The following is a 6,925-nucleotide window of genomic DNA, read 5'->3' on the forward strand; positions in this document are numbered from 1 at the left end:
GCTCTTCGCCAACGCCTCACACATGGTTCTCTTTATACAAAGTTTCTGCTTACAACCTTGGTTCTAACACAGACCGGTCTGCTATCAGTCTCTCCGACTCACTGGCTGTGCTGACTTTTCTGGCGCTGCTTTGTTGTGGGAGCCAAGGACAGTACCACTCCGGCAGTCGTTCCACCCCGCCTCAGCTATTGATGTAGGAGAGCTTTGGGTACCTTCGACAATGCGCCTTTCTTCTGCTTTGATTCCCGGTCTTATGTTTATTATTCTCGAGGGCTCGTGAAAGTAGCCATTTTCTGCTGAAAAGGCCAAGGGCAATTTCCTCTTTGCAACTCTTCCTGGTCTTGACGTCTTTGTCCTCGCATTAAACTGACATCTTGGAATTGCTGCTTCCGTGTGTGTTTTGCCTTGCTCAGAGTGTGCTTTCGTGCTCCGCCTTATACCTGTGTGGGGAAGTGTGATGGAAGTCAGGTGTGTGTAATTATCAGAAAGTGCCTGACATGTCAGGTATATATCTCAGGTGTTAGTCTATTTTCTCTCACAGTGAGCTGTCCGTGAGAAAGTGTTTGTGTCGGGAACGGGGGGAGGGGTTGATTTCCTAGGTATCCTACCTAGTAGGATGGGGAAAAGGTGTCATAAGTAAGGGGATACCACGTCCCACCCTCCAGTGGCGCACTTCCACTCCCTGAAGACCCCTAATCCAGGCGATCCTCCCACACTGGTCGACCTCCAGGAACTGGATACAAAAGTGATGGCCGGGTCCTGGCCACCTGGATGACAGATCTCCGAGAAAGAGCGGGTGAGACACCTTCTGGTTTCTCACAGATCAGAGCATGTGCAGATGAGCCCATGTCTCTCTGTCCTCCAAGCCCTTCAGGAACCAGTTGAAAAATTGACTAGATCCAGGGGGAAGCAGCGATCTCACAAGAAAGCAAGCTGGAAAGAACTCAAAGCTGGTACAAAAAGAAAGGACAATGGCATGGTGCAAAAATGAAAGATGGAAGGCAAGGCTGTTATGCTGGAACAGAAAATGTAAAATAAATACACTTATAACAGAATGAACTTGGTACAGAGTAGCCGTATGATGCTCACATTGAGAAACTAGTATACATTCAAAAGCGGAACTGTTACTCCTTAAATGTAGGTCAAACTCCAAACATATAACATTCCAAATATCGCAAGTCACAAATGCAAAAAGGAAAAATTTAAAAAGATATACTTTTAAAAGAATGAAAGCTTGAAACAAAATCCAAAATTAAAAGAAAGAGAACAGAAATTATCATATCAAATATTAGCATTTAAAAATATTAAAAACATGTTGAAAATATTAAAATGGAAAATGTTGAAATTCAAAATCAAAATTCAGAACTAAAAGAACAAATTATGAAATATGAACATTCAAAACTATTTTTTAAAAAAATATATAAAAATATGAAAGTGGAAAATGACAAAAATTATTCAAAACATTTCTAAATGTTCACTGTCAAAATACTAAGGTGCAATAAAATCACAGTTCAAGGGACCACAGTCCAAGAAAGTATCTGATAGACTGTTCCAATGCCGCCAGGGTGTCTGAGCGGGGTTTAGGGCAGATTTCGTGGATAAATAGTCCATGCTCTGGGGTGCAGTGTCCTAGCTCACCCTCCTACACTAAATGTAATGTTGGCTGGGCTGGCACAGGTTGTGCCTCTCTGACCTGGCGGTAGATCTGTGTCATGACTGAAGTGAGGTGTTTGAAATATGCCAGAACTGAATTATCGGTCAAAAGCAATCTGTTCACAGAGAGAGGAGCTGCAGAGGCATTGTTCTTGCCATCATGCTCTCAAATAGAGAGCGTCCAGCAAAATGGCTGGGCATACCTTTCATGTACATGATGGCAAGGGGCAATGCATCTTGCCAACTTAGTCTTGTCTGTGCGCACACTTTTTCCAGCTTGTAGATCCCCATTCTTCCTTTCACTTTTCTCTAATCTTTTTGTCCATAGGGTAGCCTGCAGTTTTGCGTAGTAATGTTGTCAGTTCTGCCACCGTATATTGTACTGGAGAATTGGGGAGAATGGACCAGGGACACAGAACTTGCAACAGAGCGCTGCCAAAAGGTTAGGGCAGCAGCAACAGGGAGTGCTGTAGTGGTGCCAGAGGACAAAGTGTGCCACAATGATACAGGTACCTTCATTGGGATGTCCGCTATTACTACATCTGTGACAGTCCGGCCAGACACTGGGGCATCTGGGAACTCCCACATCCTCTGTGTGCTCAAGGTGGCTCCTGTATCCAGCGGCATCCTGGCACACATTTTATCTACCTGTGCTGTCACATAGGGGCCACTGGATGGGAAGGGGATAGTTATGGCAAGGGTTTGGGGTGCCAGGGGTACATTGCCTGAGCCCAGTTTCAAGCATGAGTGAACTGATACAAAATACAAATAGTGTTGGGGTAGTGTTTATGAAAAAGAAAGACGTGTTCACAAAAATGATATGTCATGATGTTCAAGTCGTTGGCCTCGCTTCTCCATGTTTTCAGCACGGGACAAGGCAGTTCACTCGAGCGTAGCACACCCTCTGGCTTCTTTAACATGGGGATACAGTTCAATCACTAGCATCAGGGCCCAAGTCTCTTTGCCTATTAAAGTCTCTTGATTCAGAGGGCCTGATCCAACAAACAAAAAAAGTTATTTTCCTCTTACAGGTACTCAATTCAGGTGATTCACTAATCACCCCGGATCCCCCTCAGCCAGGCTCAGATCCCTTTAATACAATGATCATCACTTTGGATCCCCCTTTTCCAGGCTCAGATCCTCTTTCACAATGTTCATAGGATATTATTTCTCTGGTGGCTCACGGTTCACCCCGGATCCCCCTCAGCTGGGCTCAGATCCCCTTCTTGATCCAATCAGTCTCCCTCAGCCAGGTTCGAATCAATTTCAGTTAGCATCAACTATCGAAGACTTTCGAATGTGCACAGTGTTTGGCTTGACCTGTTGCAGGACCACGTCAATCTCTTTTGGATCCCCTCTTCCGGGCTCAGATCCTCTTTCACAGTGTTCATAGGATATTCTTACTTGGGTGACTCATGGTTCACCGCGGATCCCCCTCCGCCGGCTCAGATCCCCTTCTTAATACAATTAGTCTCCCTCAACGGGGTTCTGACCAATTTCATTTAGCATCAACTATCGAAGACTTTCGAATGTGCACAGGGTTTTGGCTTCAAAAGTTCAGTCACTCATCTACTGTTTAGTTATATTTGCCTTGCTTGTCACAGATGTTTCACACACTGTTCTCTTCAATTTTCTCTATACAATGTTGCCGCTTGCAACCTTGGCTTTAACACAGGCCGGTCTGGTATCAGTCTCCTCAACTCAACAGCTGTGCTGACTTTGCTGGCATTGCTTTGTTGTAGGGGCCAAGGACAGTACCACGGCAGCAAACAATCCTCCCCGCCTTGGCTATCGACACACAGTGCATGTTTCTTCAGCTTTGATTCCAGCTCTTATGTTGCCTATTCTCGAAGGCTCATGAAAGTAACTGTTTTTCTGTGACAAGGCCAAGTCACCTCCCTCCTTGCAACCCTCTTCAGTCTTTACATCTTCCTCCTTGTAATAAACTGCCATCTTGTAACTGCTGCTTCCTTGTGTGCGTTGCCTTGCTCCGAGTGTGCTTTGTGCTCTGCCTTTATCCGTGTGGGGAAGTGTGATGGAAGTCAGGTGTGTGTAATGATCAGTAATTGCCTGACCCTGCCTGACCATTGTATTGGGACATGTCAGGTAAACTGCTCGGGTGTAAGTCAGTTTTCTCTCACAGTGAGCTCTCCGTGAGGAAGTGTTCATGTTGGAAAAGGAGGGGGGGTTTGAGTTCCTAGGTATCCTACCTGGTAGGATGGGGAAAAGGTGCTACAGGGAAGGGGATACCGTGTCTCACCATCCAGTGCCCCACTTCCACTCCCTGAAGATCTCTCATCCATGTGATCCTCTCGCACTGGTCCACCCCAAGGAACTGGATCCAAAAGCGATGGCCGTGTCCTGGCCACCTGGATGACAGATCCCCAGGGACTAGCGGGTGGGACACCTTCAGGTTTATCACATACCCTTCCCCCGTGTGATGTAGCCGCATCTGTTTCACTGGGAAACCAACAGAGGAAATCCATGTTCTCTTGGTCTTTACCTTTTTGGTGCTCTACAGTGAAACCGTAGGGTTACAGGTCTAAGAACCATTGCATGACTTGGCGGCTGGAGTCTTTCTGCTGGCTAATCCAAACTAGTGGAGAATGGTCCGTGACAAGTGTGAACTTTCTTTGTAGGAGGTTGTATCTAAGGCGGATAATGGCCCACCTGGTGGCAAGGGCCTCCAATTCCAGGACAGAGTAATTATTTTTCACGTGGGAAATGTTTATGACTCTTAAACAAGATGGAATGTTCCAATCCATTCCAAACTTGTGATAAGACTGCTTCTAGCCCTGTAAGGGAGGCATCTGTTTGCAATACAAATTCCTTTCAGAAATCTACTACAGTTAGGATCAGGTTCTGGCAAAGGGTTTGTTTTACGTAGTTGTAACAGGTATCATCCTTGTCCAATGAATCTTCTGGACTTCGGCGTTCTTTAGTTTGTCTGTCAGCCTAGCTATCCTGTCTGAGAAGTTTGGGATAAACCTATGGTAATAACCGATTAATTATAGGAATGCTCTGAGATCTCTTTTAGTTTTAGGTCTAGGGGTATTTAGGACAGCCTTCACCTTCTCGCGTTGAGGTTGCGCACTACCATTCCCTACAAAGAAGCCAAGGTATTTCATGGCTGATTGGGCCAGTCTGCATTTGGATGGATTGGCAGTTAGGCCAACGTCTCTGAAGGCTCTTATAATAGTAAAGAGATAAAAAAGGTGGTCTTACCAAGTTTTACTATAAATGACAATATCGTCAATATAGCTCCACAGAAATCAGAGTAGGGCTGCAATATTTTGTCCATAAGTGGTTTAAAAGTGACTGGAGCCACGTATAAGCCAAAAGGGAGGACTTTGAACTGAAACAGTCCTAGGGGCACAGAGAAAGCTGTCTTTTTCCTTATCAGGCCCATACACTGGGACCTGGCAGTACCCTTTTGTTAAGTCTAGGGTTGATAGAAAAGTTCAGTTTCCAAGTTTATCGATTAGGTCATCGATGCGTGGCATGGGATTTGCATCGGAGTCAGAAATGGCATTAACTTGGTGGAAATCTATGCAAAACCTCCAGGAATGGTCAGGTTGGGTGACCAATACGATACGGGAGGACCATGGGCTTGAAGAGGGTTCGATAATATTCACTCTTAGCATTTTATTTACTTCCTCAACCACTATCTGTTTACGGGCTTCTGGGAGTCTATATGGTTTTAGATTAACCACTTTTCCCTCAGGTGTTCTAATGTAGTGATAGGTGCCTTTTACTCTTCCTGGTTTCTAAGAAAATACATCGGGAAATGATGTAATTAAATCTTTTAAATCTTGTTGTTGATTAGATAGCTCTTGAGGAATTCATTGAAAGTTGTCTATCTCTTCTGGCTCCAAACAGGATAGTATCATGGCATTGGTGGCAGACAGATTTTCCTTCCACTCTTTTAAGAGATTTACATTATATAGATCAACCTTCTGTTTTCTGTCAGGTTAGGCTACTTTATAAGTTCAGATTCCTATTCATTCCAGTATTTCATATGGTCCATGCCACTTAGAGACAAGCTTGTTTTCCAATGTAGGCAAGAGGACTATTACATTTTGTCCTATGGTAAACAATCTTAAGCTCACATTTTTGTCATGGGTAGATTTTCTACTGGATTTGGACCTTTTCCATATGAGTATAGACTAGATTTCGAACAAGTCTCATATGCTCTTGCAATCTGGTAGCAGTTTGGGAAAGGTGAATGGGTGCCTCTTCTCATTCTTCCCAGGTCTCCCAGAGCATGTCCAGGACATCTCTAGGTTCTCTACCATAGAGTAGTTCAAAAGGAGAAAATCTAGTAGATGCATGAGGGGTTTTTCGCACTGCAAATAGTGCCCAGGGGATCATATGGTCCCAGTCCTTCCTGTATTTATCTACCAACTTCCTTAGGATCATTTTAAGCGTTTTATTGAATCTCTCTACCAAACCATCTGTTAGGGGATGGTACACCGAAGTTTGTAAGGTTGTAATTTGGAGTAGTTCTTTGACTTCACCCATGAGATTGCTCATAAAATGTGAACCTTGATCCATCACGATTTCCTTAGGAAAGCTAACCCAGGAAAAATACAGTAGCAGGTGCTTTAGAATTTGCTGGATGGTGTAGTTCAACATGGGGAATGCCTCCAGGTATCTGGTTGCGTAGTCGACAATCAAGAGGGCATATTTGTTGCCCAGTCTAGATGTTTCTAAAGGTCCAATGATGTCCATCCCAATTCTTCAAAAAGGGACTTCTATGATTGGTAAAGGATTCAGAGGGGCAGGCAATGGATGTGCAGTCATAATGTCGACTGCAAAAGGTCGAATTACAAAAATGTTGAAAACAAATAGTCAATTTTTTTTCCGAATATGTCATTTTTTATTTTACATGTTTTTTTTGGCTTTTGTGCATTTAAAAAGGGTTTTTGAAAAAAGGGGGGGGGGGTTGGGGAGGAACCCCCCCATTTCGAACAGAAAATAAAAAAAAGGACATTTGAAAAAAAACATTTCGACTATTTGTTTTCGAGATTTTGACTTTCGACTTTTTTACATTCGAGATTATGACTATGAACCCAGGCAATGGGATGTGAGTACTGGTTTTCTGACATATTTCACATGTCTGAATAAAGGTTTTTATATCAGCATGGATATCTGGCCAGTAAAACATCCCACTGATATGTGCCTGGTTTTTGGATTGTCCTAATTGTCCCCTGGTCAGATGGGAATGTGCAATATCCAGTACGATCTTTCGGTGGGTTTTGGGGATTACTAA

This window comes from Ambystoma mexicanum, chromosome 9 (genome assembly GCF_040938575.1).
Source record: "Ambystoma mexicanum isolate Mex_15411 chromosome 9, UKY_AmexF1_1, whole genome shotgun sequence".
Classification (NCBI taxonomy): domain Eukaryota; kingdom Metazoa; phylum Chordata; class Amphibia; order Caudata; family Ambystomatidae; genus Ambystoma; species Ambystoma mexicanum.